The following is a 16,294-nucleotide window of genomic DNA, read 5'->3' on the forward strand; positions in this document are numbered from 1 at the left end:
CACAGTTAGAACCCTCACCCCAATGCTACTACCTACACAAAAAGAATAGCCAAATGGCCAAAAAGGATATGAAAAAGGTACTCAACATAATTAGTCATTAGGGAAATATAATTAAAACCACAATATGTTACATCTATACTAACACCAGAATGGCTAATATTAAAAAGACTACCCAGGGGCTTCCCTGGTGGTCCAGTGATGAAGACCTCGTGCTTCCAATGCAGAGGGCATGGGTTCGATCCGTGTTCGGGGAACTAGAAAAGACTATGAAGAGGAGGCTGCAGAGTATCTAAGACTCTCATACACTGCTGGCAGCAGGATACATCATTACAACTATTTTGTAAAACTTTTGGCAGTATCTGTCAAAGCCAAGCATATGCCTAATCTGTATGATGCAACAGTTCCACTCATATAATAATTAATATAAAATTATATAAATGTATCTATCTACCTATAGATATTCAAGAGATATACATGAATAGGTCAGTTAAAAGGCATGTAAAAGAACGTTCATAGTATCTACAAAAGCCCCAAGTCTGAAGCCACCCAAATAGCCATCAACCAGTGGTATATTCAGGCAACGGACTAGTACTCAGCAATTTTAAAAAGCCTCTGCTACACGTAACAACATGGATAAACCTCACAGACAAAAGGTGGTAAAAGCATCTAAACATAAAAGAGCAGATACTGAATTATTTTGTTTGTCATCTACACTAACCTATAGTAAGAGAAATCATTACAGTGGTTGGCCCTTGGGAGGAGGCTGACAGGCAGAAGATGTGAGGAAGCCGTCTGGGCTATCTTGATCCGGGTAGGGGGCACGATACACCTCACTGTTTGCCTCCACTGGAGCCTACCTTGCTATTCTCAAGCTTGCTTTTTCTTACTTAGCAATATATTGTGACCATTCCCATGTCAATAAAAGTAGCTCTCTTTCATCAAGTTTAAGTTGCTGTCACCCTTTTTTGTTAAACATACTTTCAGGAATCTTGTCTCCCTAAGCAAGTTACAAATGCTACAAGGGCAGGGGCTCTATCTTGCAAATCACATGAAGAAAGAGAATTTGGAGCTGTGGAGATAGTCAGACCTGGTTTTAAAACTGAATTTCACCACTTTGGGCTGTATAACCTTGGACAAATAATGTACCCATCCAGCCTCAGTTTCCTCATCTATAAAATGGGGATATAATGCCTACCTCGTGAAGTTTATTAGAAAGTTTTAAATAGACAATGAACGCAAGGAACGTAATACCTAATGGGTGCTCATCAAATGACAGCTGTCTTCTCTTCCAGCCTCATCAAGGCCTTGCTCACAGAGCCCTCAGAAAAGCTATGATGATTCTCTTACCTTGTTCCTGGAGCCAAGCGGCAGTCTAGAGAATAAGTGAAGGGCAGCATCAGCTCATCGTGCTTCCTAATGCCAATCGCTCCTTCTCAAGGTCAGGAGACACTGTCTAGCTGATCACACCATTTAAGACCTGAGGATGAATTCCAAGAACGCATAGTAATGGGTATCTTGAATTGCTCTCCCCAGTCACAAACAGCAACCCCCTCAGAAGGCATAAAAATGAGGAAGTGCACTGAACTTCAAGGCTGGCAGGTGCGGTTTGACAGAGACCACCTAGGCTAGTCCCAGAATCAGGAGTATAAGAGAAATGTTTTAAATAATGAGGATTTGAAGAAGTAAATAGCACCCCTGCGTGGCCAACATTCCATATGGAAGCTGTTCTCTGCTTTGATTCAGCCTGGGGTTTTGCCTAACTGCTGTATCATGTCCTGGCTTCACAAGGGTGGAGAGAGAACTAAGACACACTCAGGAAAATGAGTACAGTTGTTCCCATAATCTGTTCCTCACCAAGAAGATCTGTGGCTCTGAGCCCACTATGCCTCTAGGGCCTCCTAGCTTCATAACAGGCATTAATTCAACAACCTCTTGCCATAGGCATTGGACAGACCTTAACCTGAGCAAGCCCCACCTCACTCCTTTTTTTTGTTGTTGTTGTTGTTTTTGCAGTACGCGGGCCTCTCACTGTTGTGGCCTCTCCCATTGCGGAGCACAGGCTCCGGACGCGCAGGCTCAGCAGCCATGGCTCACGGGCCCAGCCGCTCCGCGGCATGTAAGATCTTCCCAGACCAGGACACTAACCCATGTCCCCTGCATTGGCAGGCAGACTCTCAACCACTGCATCACCAGGGAAGTCCCTTTTTTTAAAAAAAAAAATAAATTTATTTATTTATTTTTGGCTGCGTTGGGTCTTTGTTGCTGCACACGGGCTTTCTCTAGTTGCGGCGAGCGGGGGCTACTCTTCGTTGTGGTGCATGGGCTTCTCACTACAGTGGCCTCTCTTGTTGTGGAGCACAGTCTCTAGGCGCGCAGGCTTCAGTAGTTGTGGCACACGGGCTCAGTAGTTGTGGCTGCGGGCTCTAGAGCGCAGGCTCAGTAGTTGTGGTGCACGGACTTAGTTGCTCCGTGGCATGTGGGATCTTCCTGGACCAGGGCTCGAACCCATGTCCCCTGCAATGGCAGGCGGATTCTTAACCACTGCACCACCAGGGAAGTACTCCACCCCAATTCTATATTCTGCCCTCTGATCTTTCAATGTGGGTGGGATTCATGAAAGTGTATTTCTTGCCAGACTCCTGCCTTCCACTGTATATGGCTGTCTATCTTCTTGTAGGTTTCCTAAGCACTATGAGGACAGATGCCATGACTAACTTATTCACAAATGTAATCTTGGCACCTGTCACGATGCTTGGCACAAAGAATGAGCTTAATAAATGCCTGCCAAATAAATGAATGTTGACGCGCCTGAACTGTCCAATATATGCTGTAACTACTGATTGCAGAAATCATTTCACTCACTCACTTCTTGATCCAAGATTTATTAAGTATCTTCTACGTGCCATGAACTATGTAAGGGGCCAGGGTGACAAAGATGACTAGAACATTATCCTCTGCCCACAAGGATCTCCAGGTGGGAGAGAGAAGGTGTGGAAATGAATAATATGACCAGAGCTATCATAAAGGCTGCTCTTGACACCTGCCTGAAGAGGTGGGCTAAGGCTTCTGAGCCAGCTGACTGTTTGGGATGAGTAGCAGCTCTCTAAGTAGGCAACTCGGGAAGGGGAGGCATCCTACTCAAAGGGAACGGGATGCTGTGCATGAGGCTGGGTCAGGGTCACTTTGCATTGGACAAAACAAGTCTCATGGCCAAGCCTGACTTCAACAGAGTGTGAAGAATAACCCTCCCGCAGAGAGAATAAGTGACTCTTTGGTGAATGGCAATAAGAGCTCATTGCCCGTGTGAGCGGTCCTCCCCACAGACAGTAAGCTCCAGGACTGTTTGATACGAGTCAACATTCCCATTCGAAGATCGACCAGAATTCAGGAATTGAGGGGAACCTACAGAGTGTCTCTCACATTTGATGATGCCAATCCACCAGGTACTGGCTTTAGCAGTTTTATCTTTGACCGAGAAGTCCTGTGATCTGACCATGTTGTGTGTACCTTCCTTCTTTGTCCTATTCTTCAGAATAGGATAGTTAGAGAGAAGACCCATCCATCTTTGGCTTTGTTTAATGTTTAATAGAGTTTCTATTACTACTGAGCTATTGCAACAAATACTGACATTCTCATCTGGTCCCTCAACAGTCACTCAGTATGCCCTCCTAGCTCCTCCAAACTCAGGGACATTAATAAAACCTTGCTCAAATCTCCTCTACTTGCTGCCTAAGAAACAGAAACTTTCTCAGAAAAGGCTTTGAGTCATCCCTCAGGATCAATTCAGATCCATCTACACAAGTCCTTAAGAATGAAGAAAAGTCCTTAAGAACTGAGGCAAAAGGTAGTATATTGCTATTTGTTCTCTTCTCTTTTGTATTCTTTTCAGGACAAGATCAGTCACAAGGATGGGGAATTAGAGAGTTGGATGTCTGTGCTCAAATCATCATATTAAGTTAAACATTTCTGAGTGGTATTTTAAAATATAAAATTTAAATTGGTTGTACCATATCCCTATTGCCTACAAGTTGGTAGATGCAGTGAAATTTAGAAGGACATAACCCACCTTCTAGCAATGTTAACAAATTTTGCTGTGTCAGCTCCCATTGTACTACAACACTCAATAAAGAAAAAATAAACTTCTAATTTTGTTATAATTACACAGGCTTTTCTGAGGTATCAATATGCCTGGAGCAAAAACTTTATTAAAGTCAAATCCAGCAACATGGTGCTCTCAGGACATTGTTTCAGGTATTATCTCAATAACCCTCCACCTTATAGTGTCCATTTGAGGGCTTCTCCTCCATTCCAGTTGCTGGACTGGTGGTTGGTTCTCCTGGCACGGATGGCATGCAGTGCAGATTCTATCACAGGGTGGCACAAGACTCAGGTGCCTAATTAGGTACCAGCATATTCTTGGCATTGGAAATATACTGAGGCACAGCCACTTCTCACTAAACACTGTATTGCTTAAAATTAATTCAATTTTTAGCAAGTCCAAGCAGCTATCAGCTTCTTGTCATACATGCCTATCTCAACAGTTGGCTCTGCTACATAAACGATCAGATCTTCACATACATATTCATTTATGTAACATCGATTGCCAGCCAACATGGTTCTCTAGCCTCCTTCCCCATCGCCAGGCTGTGATAAACTCTACAGTTGCTTTCCCCAACCTTTCTGTTTTTTGTTCCTATTATTTTCTGTGAGCGTCTGACTCCTCACCAGTAAGGCCTCTGAGTAAGATCTTCAGTTCTGAGTATGGAAGGGAAGACAGAGGCTGCGACTGGCCCTTCCACAGGCTCCGTGTACGGAAGCCAGGTCACGGGAGGTCTTTCAGCGGCAGGGCCAGGAATAGTGAAGAGAGAGAAGCCTGGGATACCTACCTCAAGAACCTAGAGTGGGGCACAAGGCAGCAATAGGGGTAGATGAAAAACGAAAGTGGTGCAACCACGGTCACACGTGGAGACAAACTCACTGAATATGAATTCAAACCTCTCAGTAAACCCCCATGTATTCATTCGTAAAATTCTGACAATAGGACTTCCCTGGTGGTGCAGTGGTTAAGAATCCGCCTGCCAATGCAGGGGACATGGCAAGATCCCACATGCTCCAGAGCAACTAAGCCTGTGTGCCACGACTACTGAGTCTGAGCTCTAGAGCCCGTGAGCCACAACAACTGAGCCCTCGGGCCACAACTACTGAAGCCTGTGCACCTAGAGCCTGTGCTCCGCAGCAAGAGAAGCCACCACAGTGAGAAGCCTGTGCACCGCAACGAGGAGTAGGCCCCGCTCGCTGCAACTAGAGAAAGCGCACGTGCAGGAACGAAGACCCAACACAGGCTAAATAAATAAATAAATAAATTTATTTATGGGAAAAAAAATTGTGACAATAATAACCCCTAACTGCACAGAGCTATTATACCATTGAGATAAAGAATATAAACTCCACACAATAATACTTGGCTCACGTTAGGTGCTCAATAAAGAAGATGTGGTATACATATATATGAAATATGATGCAGCCATTAAAAAAATGAAATAATGCCATCTGCAACAAAATGGATGGACGTAGAGGTGATCAAACTAAGTGAACACAGTCAGACAAAGACAAATATCATAGGATAACACTTATAGGTGGAATGTAAAAATTGATACAAATGACAACTTGACAAAACAGAAACAGACTCGCAGACTTCAAAAAGACATTTATGGTTACCAAAGGGGAAAGGTGGGCAGGGAGGATAAATTAGGAGGTTGGCATTAACATACATACACACACACACACACACACACACACACATATATAAAATAGATCATCAACAGGGACCTACTATACAGAACAGACAACTCTACTCAGCACTCTGTAATAACCTAAATGGGGAAAGAATTCGAAAAACAATAGACATATGGATATCTATAACGAATCAATTCGCTGTACACCTAAAACAAAAACAACATTGTAAATCAACTCAACTCCAATTTAAAGTAAAAGTTAAATGAAAAACAAAACAAAAAAAATAAGGAAAGAAATGCCTACTCTATTCCCCTCAGGCCTAGTGACCTGGGCTGGTGTCACATCCCTGGAGCCTGAGCAGCCTTGGGTCCCCTGGCTGGAGTACGCTGGTGCGGAGGGAGCCGGGGAGAGGATGTCCCAACAAATGAGCCCCGCCCGGACTCAGAGTGCCCCATCCCCTCGAGGTGGGACTACAATCACCAGATCCAGGCAGGCCCTCCTACACCTAAGCGAAGCCTACTGCACCCAAAAGATGGTGGACGCCCTGGGCTCAAAGAGCGTTGACAAGGGACCTGGTCACCAGGTCCCCTAGTGGTAAGGTCCCCACCTCCAGCCTCCTTCCTTAGAGTAGCCCCCTGTACGGACGACAGCACCCTCTGCAGAGTGGTTATGCAGGGGTTGCCATCTGCCAGGGTAAGGGGGAAGAAGGAATGAGGCACAAGCCCTTGAGTCTTTGTGCTGGCACACTCCCCTCTCATTTACAAGCCAGGAACACAACCTTCCCTAAGGCTCTGGCTGCCTGAGTCACCGCACTGGAGCATGAAGAAATCCTGCCGCCTTGTGGCCGCTTCCTGTAACAACAGCTATAAACCCGGTGCTGCTGGGCACTTAATGTTCACAAGGCCTGAGGGGCGTTAAGTGATACCTGCCCTCAAGTAATGTCCTGGGGTAGGTCATCGAAGAAGAATTCAAAAACGGGAAGACTTTCCAGAAGCCCATTTCAAGAGATAACTTTTACTCACACTGTTTAAGGGAAAAAGAAAATAAAAGCACATGTAAAGATGCTCAACGTGGCTAATTATCAGAGAAATGAAAATGAAAATGACAACGAGCTATCACATCGCACCAGTCAGAATGGCCATCATCAAAATGTCTACAAACAATAAATGCTGGAGAGGGTGTGGAGAAAAGGGAACCGTCCTCCCTGTTGGTGAGAATGGAAATTGGTTAAGAGCCACTGTGAAAAACAGTATGGAGGTTCCTTAAAAAACTAAAACTAGAGCTACCAAATGATCCGGCAGTCCCATTCCTGGGAGTATATCTGCAGAAAATCCTATTTCAAAAAGACACTTGGGGCTTCTCTGGTGGCGCAGCGGTTGAGAGTCCGCCTGCCGATGCAGGGGACACGGGTTCGTGCCCCGGTCTAGGAAGATCCTACATGCCGCGGAGAGGCTGGGCCCATGAGCCATGGCCGCTGAGCCTGTGCATCCGGAGCCTGTGCTCCGCAACGGGAGAGGCCACGGCAGTGAGAGGCCCGCGTACTGCAAAAAAAAAAAAAAAAAAAAAAAGACACATGCACGCCAACATTCATTGCCCTATTGAAAATGGCCAAGACATGAAAGCAACCAAAATGTCCATCAACATATGAATGGATAAAGCAGATGTGGTTGATATACACAATGGAGTATCCATCAGACATTAAAAAAAAAAAAAGAATGAAATAATGCCATCTGCAGCAATATGGATGGACCTAGAAGTGATCATTCTAAGTGAACTCAGTCAGACAGAGAATGACAAATATCATAGGATATCACTTACATGTGGAATTTAAAAATTGATACAAATGAACTACTTCACAAGCCTGAAACAGACTCGCAGACTTCAAAAAGAAATTTATGGTTACCAAAGGGGAAGGGTGAGCAGGAGGGATAAATTAGGAAGTTGGCATTAACATACACACACTCATATATATAGAAAATATATCATCAACAAGGACCCACACTATAGCACAGGAAAGTCTACTCAGCACTCTGTAATAACATAAATGGGGAAAGAATTCGAAAAAGAATTTCTATATTGATATGTATAACTGAATCAAGTTGCTCTACACCTAAAATAAACACAACATTGTAAATCAGCTCTACTCCAATATAACCTAAAAGTTAAATTAGAAACAAACAAACAAAAAGAAGAAGGAAAGAAATGCCTACTATATTCCCCTCAGGCCTGGTAACCTGAGCTAATGTCACATCTCTGGAGCCTGCGCAGGCTTGGGTCCCAAGGATGGAGGGTCCTGGGGCTGAGGGAGCTGGGGAGGATGTACCAGCAAATGCACTCCCGCTGGCCCTGTAGTGCCTGGTCCCCTCTGCATGGGACCACCATCACCAGATCCAGGCGGGCCCCCCTACAGCTTAACCAAGCTCAGTGCACCCAAAGGATGGTGGACCCGCTGGCCTCGAAGAGCTTTGACAAGTCACCTAGTCTCCAAGTCTCCTAGCAGTAAGGTCCCCACCTCCAGCCTCCTTCCTTAGAGTCTCCCCACGTACAGATGACGAACCCTCAGCAGAGCGGTTTTGCAGGAGTTGACATCTGCCTGGGTAGGTGAAGCGTAAGGGGGAATCTAATAATTGGTACAAATGAACTACCTGACAAGCCCCAAACAGACTACAGATTTAAAAAAGAAACGTGTGGTTACCAAAGCAGAAAGGTGGGCAGGTGGGATATATTAGGAGGTTTGGATTAACATATACACATTAATATACATATAAAATAGATCATTAACAAGAACCCACTGTATATCACAGGGAACTCTACTCAATATTCTGTAATAACCTGTATGGAAAAGAATCTGAAAAAGAATCGGTATATGGATACGTATAACTAAATCACTTAGTTGTATCCCTGAAAGTAACACAGCATTGTAAATTAACTGTACTCCAAAATAAAATAAGAATCAAATTTTAAAAAATGTTTAACTTATTAATAATCATGAAAAGCAAAAATAATTTTTTCTATTTGTTTTGTTGATTAGTTGACAAGATAATACTTGCACTGAGTTTATCATTTTTGTAAAACTGGGAGAAACTGGTAAATGGTTATCACACATAACCAGTAAAGTACTTCGAAAAATCATTCCACATATCCCCAGGGATAAAATCATCCTAGTATGTAAGACACTGAAGCACGGTGTTGCATATTCCATTTAAATAGATGAAAAACAGACCAATCAGAAACAGTGTGATTAAGGATCCCAAACACTCCATGATGCTGGGCAGAGAGAACACACTTAATCATTTTAATCAAATAAAAACAAAGGGCATTCCTTGTTTAACTCACCTGTAGAACCTGCTCTCCTCTTCCTCCTGCTTAGGGGTCCCTGGGGCTGGGTGAAACGTGACACTTTCCCTTGCTCAAGATGAGAGATCAGAGCTAGTTTGGAAGTGGACGATGCTGCTTGAAGGGAAGAAGAAACAACACAATGAAGAGCAGAGTCACACGGGTCAGTCTCGGCGGGGAGAGTAACCCTGGGGGAACTGAGCAAGAGGTACCCTAAACAGGTACAGGACAGGTTCTGGGAGGAGATCTTGGACAGTGCTTCCAAGGAAGCCTGAGACACTCTGGGAGGCGAATTTCTATTTAAAGGAAAACAAAATGTTTTACCTTCCTTGTTAAAGAATGGAAAATTCTCTAACTGTGGAAAACGGATGTATGGCTCCTAGGAGCAACTCCGACACGGAGACAAAGGGGCTGAGTTCTCTCAAGATAATCTGGAGGTTCAATACTAGGGTGAGGGTACCAAGAGATTGCTCGAGCCCTGGTGTACCCAGAGAATCACCTCTAAGGCAGGTACAGGGGGAGGACAGCTTTTATGATGGAAAAAGAAGGAAAGCCTTCTTGAAAGTCAAATAGACTCCAGGGCTCTGTGTACCTGGAAACTCTTAACATCGCCATTTGGGGTCAGTTAATAGTTGTAAGAGAACCTTTAGCTTCTTAGGGCCCAGAGAGAACAGCAGCAGAGAGGCCGTACATAGGAAGGCCTTACATAGAGCTCTCCAGCATCACACTCCTGTACAAGGCCCTCTGAGCAGGTATCAAGCTGGCCCATTCCTTTTCAGTGAAGTACACAGCCACATCCTCAAAAGCCACTGATTCCTGAAACGACAAGTTCCTCCTATCCCAGGCCTCAGGACTTTGGTGATGGTCAAAACTGTCAATGAGAGGCTGAGAACAGCATCTACAAGGACGTACATTTAGTACTGGGTCCCTCATGTGCCTGAGAGGTTTTTGTGTAAAAGTTGGAAGGTGTAGAGGAAGAGGACACAAATTAAAGGTAGACAGCCAGCCAGAGTTCCACATACTTTCCCAGTTAGAACAAAATACACCTTCACTATGAGCTTCCAAACATATGCGACCTCCAAATAGACTATAATATAGAAGCTAGGCTTGGGCCTGAGCATGAATGTACATATATATATATAAAAGAAAAACTAACATATAATGGGATACGGCTGCTACCTTAGCTCTGAGCCCCTTCCCACTTTGTATAATATATTTGGCTGATTATTTGGGCTGCTCACATTCCTGTCATTTCTCAATTGTGCTTTCATCCAAGTTCTTCCTCCTTCTTGTCTCCTTTCTCACGACCCCAGGCACAATGCTCTCACATTTGTCCATGACTCCCCACCCCCATGTAGAGGTAGTGAGGTCAGAGAAGCATAGGAAAGTACCGCTTACTTGAGATGGGCTAGAGAAAAGTCTGTTTATCAAAGGACAACATGAAGAGAGTGAAAAAGTGGGAATTCCCTTGCTTTCCAGTGGTTAGGACTCTGCGCTTCCACTGCAGGGGGCCCGGGTTCCATCCCTGACTGGGGAACTAAGATCCTGCAAGCCTCGAGGCACGGCCAAAAAAATAAATTAATAAGAGAGTGAAAAAGCAAGCCACAGACTGGGAAAAGGAATTTCATAATACATACATCTGACATAGGACTCATATCCACAATTACTACAACTTGGAGGAAAAAAATGACACACAATGTAAGAAACAATGGGAACGTATCTCAACAGCGACTTCACATAAGTGGACATCCACGTATGCAATAAACATAGGAAATGGTGCTCTGTATCACTCCTTAGTAGAGAAAAGGCAATTTAAAAAACCTAATATGATATCAAGAATGAATGAGAAGTATTTGCAAGGATGTGGAGCAACTGGAACTCTCTTCTACTGCTGGTAAAAGTATGAATTGGAACAACCATTTCAGAAGATTGTTGGGCAGCATCTACTAAAACTAACCAAATGTATAGCCTATGACCTAGCAATTTGACTCCTAAAGATACACCCCAGAGAAACGAGTGCATGTGTCCATCAAAAGGCATAAGCAAGAATGTTCACTGCCTTCTTATTCATGGTAGTCGAAAACTGGAAACAATCAAAATGTCCATCCACGGTAGAATGAATAAATAAAATGTGGTATAATCATATAATGGAAAACTATTCAGCAATGAGAAAGTACAAACTACTGCTATGTGCAACCACACGGGTGAAGTTCACAGACATAAAACTGAGCAAAAGAAGGCAGATACAAAAAAGTAAATTTTGAATGATTCCATTTACATGAAATTTAAGAACAAATAAAACCAATATATTGTCATAGCAGTCAAAATAATGGTCATCTTTTTTTGTTTTGGTTTGTTTTGGCAACGCGGCTTGTGGGATCTTAGTCCCCTGACCAGGGATTGAACCCAGGTCCTTGGCAGTGAGGGCAGTCCTAACCACTGGACCACCAGGGAAGTCCCATAAAGGTCAACTTTGGGGTGGACTGCTTGGGATGGTGCATGAGGGAGTCTGTTGAGGTACTGATAATGCTCTATGTCTCAATATGAATGATGGTCTTACAGGTGTGTATATTTCTAAAAAGTGAGCTATACAGTGAGTTATATTTATTATAAGTTATACCTCAATGAGAAAGCAAATTTACATATTTATATATATAAAAGTATGTTACATATATTTTATATATGCATATGTAACATATATAAACTTATATTTATATACACTTGTATACTTTAATATGTGCATATATAAATATATCTGTACATATGCACATGCATACATGCAGGGGCAGAGGGAACCCAGCTCACCTGGGGCCAGGTTGTTAAGGACACTGTTGTCGTCATCTGACCGCTTTTATTCCTGTCTCAGGGAAAGGTAACACTCTCAGGAACTGAAAGTAAAGAAAGAAGCATTAGTGACAATAATTCTACTGACCCTAATTCTTGCATATAGCATCTGACCCATTCTTTTTGGGGGCTACATGAACTATCAATACTATTCATTAGTTATTGCCTTGTATCGGTGGCAATTCTCAAGTCACAGAGGTGAGACAGCAGGCATAAGAGGGAACACAGAAACAGAAATTGTGTGGAGAATATAATTAGTATACAATTTCCCAGGTACATATTCAGCTGACTGGTTCAGCGAACAGATGCGAAGGTGGACTGACAAAACTAATTTTCAGTACTCCAAAGAAGACATCTTAGGAAAGAGGACAGAAAAGGAAACTAGGGCATACAGTGGTACAGTGGAGAGAATGTTATGGGTTGAAAAGAAAACTGGAGTTCCAATTAAGATCCCTAGAGTCAGGACTTCTCTGGTGGTCCAGTGGTTAAAACTCTATGCTTCCACTGCATGAGGGTGTGAGTTTGATCCCTGGTCTGGGAATGAAGATCCTGCCTGCCACACGATGCAGCCAAAAAAAAAAAATCCCAAGAATCCACACAGTCAGACAGTAGTAAAAGTCAAAATGGAATTTGAAAATAGTTTATTAGGAACATCTTTTTTTTTTTAAAGATTTGATGTGGGACCTCTTTTTTTTTTTTGGCTGTGTTGGGTCTTCATTGCTGTGTGCAGGCTTTTCTCTAGTTGCGGTGAGCGGGGGCTACTCTTCGATGCGGTGTGCAGGCTTCTCATTGCAGTGGCTTCTCTTGTTGCAGAGCAAGGGCTCTAGGCACGTGGACTTCAGTAGTTGTGGCTTGCAGGCTCTAGAGTGCCGGCTCAGTAGTTGTGGTTCACAGGGCTTAGTTGCTCCACAGCATGGGGAATCTTCCCGAACCAGGGCTCGAACCTGTGTCTCCTACATTGGCAGGCAGATTCTTAACCACTGTGCCACCAGGGAAGCCCTGATATGGGACCATTTTTAAAGTCTTTATTGAATTTGTTACAATATTGCTTTTGTTTTATCTTTTGGTTTTTTGGCCACAGGCATGTGGGATCTTAGCTCCCGGACCAGGCACCAAACCTTCACTCCCTGCACTGGAAGGTGAAGTCTTAACCACTGGACCACCAGGGAAGTCTTAACCACTGGACTGCCAGGGAAATCCCATATTAGGAACACCTTGATGTCTCTCTACTACTATTTTTTTCCTCTAAATACAGATTGATTATAAGATGATCATTCAATTTTATAAGAGTGTTGGGGATAGGTGGTGAGAAGAAAAACACTACCATATTAAATGATCCATCAACTTCATGACATGTCTCAAATACTCCAAGTTCTAAATATTGTTGCATCAGGGAAGCCAAGCAATTTTATTTGTAAACTAATAGTTCTAACTCCCTTTCTAGGTCAGTTAACCAGTTCATCATTAGGAAATAAGCCTTCTGCCATCCCACAGAATGAATCAGCAAGGTTTACACATTAAAGGTGACAAAGATCCCACAAGCCCTGTGGCACTGTCAAAAACAAAAACAAATAAAACAACACAATGCAAACCTACACAGGTAATGCTGCTAAACTCATGGATGGTTTTTGTCCAAAGGTAACAAAAGCAGGGATTCATACTGAGTAACTGGGTACCCTTGTAGTTGTGTACTTTAATTCTCTTAAATCATGATTCTGTCATCGTATCTTTGTAATAAACATCCCTTACAGTGGATACTTAATATTACTGACATATTAAACAAATGGCCTTAAGCAAAAAGGTGTGATCTGTACAGTTGACACTATGAAAAGCAAAGCATCTGGAAGTAGAACAGCAGCAGAGGCCACCCTTACAAAGTACAAAACACTCATACTTTCCTGTGGGGAAAACCATAGCTATGGAATTGAAGCATAAACAACAAGCCCAGGTGGGAAACAAATCACAACACACTTCACTAATGGCAGGGACCATATGTTTTATCTGATTGATTGTGAACCTTAACAATTACGTTATGACAATTACGTTAAGAGAATGTAATGAGGAGTGAAATAAAGGATGGGAAGAGAACTAAATCAAGAAATGCTGGGCTTCCGTGTTGGCGCAGTGGTTAAGAATTCACCTGCCAATACAGGGGATACGGGTTCAAGTCCTGGTCCGGGAAGATCCCACATGCCACGGAGCAACAAAGCCCGTGTGCCACAACTACTGAGCCTGTGCTCTAGAGCCCACAAGCCACAACTACTGAGCCCGCGTGCTGCAACTACTGAAGCCCACATGCCTAGAGCCCATGCTCCGCAACAAGAGAAGCCACCGCAATGAGAAGCCCGCGCACTGAAACGAAGAGTAGTCCCCACTCACCGCAACTAGAGAAAGCCCACGTGCAGCAATGAAGACCCACCACAGCCAAAAATAAAATTAAATAAAATTTAAAAATAATAATAATAAATAAATAAATAATGTTTCCATAGCCCCAATACTGTGCATAGGATATTATATGCTAAACATTAGACACATATTAGGCGCTTGATAGATATAACCCCTCAGGAGAGTTTTATTTTTATTTATTTATTTTTGTTGCACTGCACAGCACGAGGCATCTTAGTTCCCCAACCAGGGATGGAACCCTGTGCCCCCTGCAGTGGAAGCCCCGAGTCTTAACCACTGGATCGCCAGTGAAGTCCCAAGATTTTAGATTAAACATTCATATGAGCCAATCTTAATCCAGGGCTCCACGTTCTCCAATTCTGTGAAGGAAGTATCCTCCATGGGGGTGGGGGGAGAAAACCATTTCAGTCCTCTTAAAACTTTGGGTACTCTACGAATCGCTTCCAGATTGGGTTTAAACATGGCCAGGCGAGTAAGGCGAATAAAGTGATCACAGACTGATTTCCTGAGACCACCTGAAAAGGGAAAGAGCGTTAAGTAATTGTGCACAGGCCTAGGGGTAGGGCTGGGGTCTCCGCAGCCTGGACAAGACGGGGCTGGAGCGACCAAGGGGAGTGTTCTCTGCTGACAGCGCGTCCTGGAGCGCAGACAAAAAAATTTGAGAACCTCGGTGTCAACACTTGAATTTGTGTCAGTTTCCAAGTCTGAATAGGCCACGGGCTGTCCTGGGGACGAGAAACTAGGCGTCAGGAGCCTGCGGCCGGCGTCCCCGGCCCGCCAGCGCGCCCTCTCCATGCGAACGAGTCGAGCATGGGCGTTGGGGTGAGGACCCCGGGAGCAGCAGTAGCCGCGCCGGTCTCCCCCAGGGTCCTTCCCGTCGTGCTCAGACCAAGCCAGACCCGCTCACTGTGGGCTCTGAGGGCCTCTGCCCCTTTCCAGTGAACAGAGCTTTGAGGAACCACTCGCGGGTCTTCAAAAACCAAACCCTCACGCGCTAACAGCAATGGCTGAGCCGAAAGTACGTCATCACAGTGACCTGTCAACCTATAATTTACCTTAAATTCTCTCTAGTGATTTTAGAGGACCCCACATCTCGGTGATTCCTCCTTCTAGTTCCCACCAGACGAGCCTGAGGAAAAAAAGGCGAGGTAGTGTCTTCCTCTCAGGCTCCGCATTCTTTTTTATTTTTTTGGCCGCGTCACATGGCTTGCGGGATTTCATTTCCCTGACCAGGGATCAAACCCTGGCCCTCGGCAGTCAAAGTGCAGAGTCCTAACCACTGGACCACTAGGGAATCCATGAGACTCCGCGTTCTGAGTCAAGGCAGAGGACTTGGCTTGTCCTAACCTTAAGGCCGGAGAAGGAAGCAGGGCCTTCATTCCATTGGATATCGGGTGAAGGGGCGGGGCCCAGCTGAGCCAATGAGCAGTGGAGCCTGCGAGGTCATCCTTCCTCTTGGAGGCAGGAGCCTCTTCCCTGCCGGGACAGGCCCGGCCCCGGCCTGGCAGATTTTCCACCTACTGGTGAGTCCCTCCCTTCAGGGACTAGAGGAGAAATCAGGGACCTGGAGAGACAGCTGAACTGGGCTGAGGGCCTGACCTGGACGGGGTGGAGACCTCAAGACAGAGGAGGCACCGAAACGTTTGCTGAATGAATGAAAGTCGAGGAACAGAGTAGCGATCTTAATATATACCCAGAAGACCCTTAGAAAGTCAAAAAGGAGGTGCTTTTCTGTCCTGCATAGGGAGAGCCACCATGAATGAGTGACGGAGGGTGAGAAGTGAATCCGGGCCCCAGTTAGAAGCCTACACACAGTCCTGCAACCTTTCTTAGCCTTGTCCGCCACTTCATTTGTCCACCACTGCCAAATGCCCTCATGTGTCTAGTTACTACTCCGGCCACTGTGATGCCCCACATGGGGCTCACAGTTTACAAGTCTTTTCATCTCACACTGCCAAGAAGGCTGTGTCCA

General features: G+C 44.5%; 1 protein-coding gene and 1 long non-coding RNA gene across 2 annotated transcripts in view; both read right to left on the minus strand.

Annotated features, from left to right (window-relative positions):
- Positions 1 to 1,475, minus strand: part of GASK1A (golgi associated kinase 1A) — a gene marked incomplete at its 5' end in the record, with an annotated part of 71,632 nt that extends 70,157 nt beyond the window's left edge. The window contains one exon of the mRNA XM_079932797.1: positions 1,348 to 1,475. The remainder of the gene's footprint in view (positions 1 to 1,347) is intronic.
- On the minus strand, positions 1,464 to 15,708 carry LOC307192164. The gene is made up of 4 exons (XR_013829995.1): positions 15,378 to 15,708; positions 11,878 to 11,960; positions 9,073 to 9,186; positions 1,464 to 1,477 (listed from the first exon to the last, which is right to left on the minus strand). It is a non-coding gene; the product is annotated as an uncharacterized lncRNA (long non-coding RNA).
- Between the last annotated feature and the right edge of the window lie 586 nt (positions 15,709 to 16,294).

The sequence above is a fragment of the Stenella coeruleoalba genome, assembly GCF_951394435.1.
Source record: "Stenella coeruleoalba genome assembly, chromosome: 10".
Taxonomy (NCBI): Eukaryota; Metazoa; Chordata; class Mammalia; order Artiodactyla; family Delphinidae; genus Stenella; species Stenella coeruleoalba.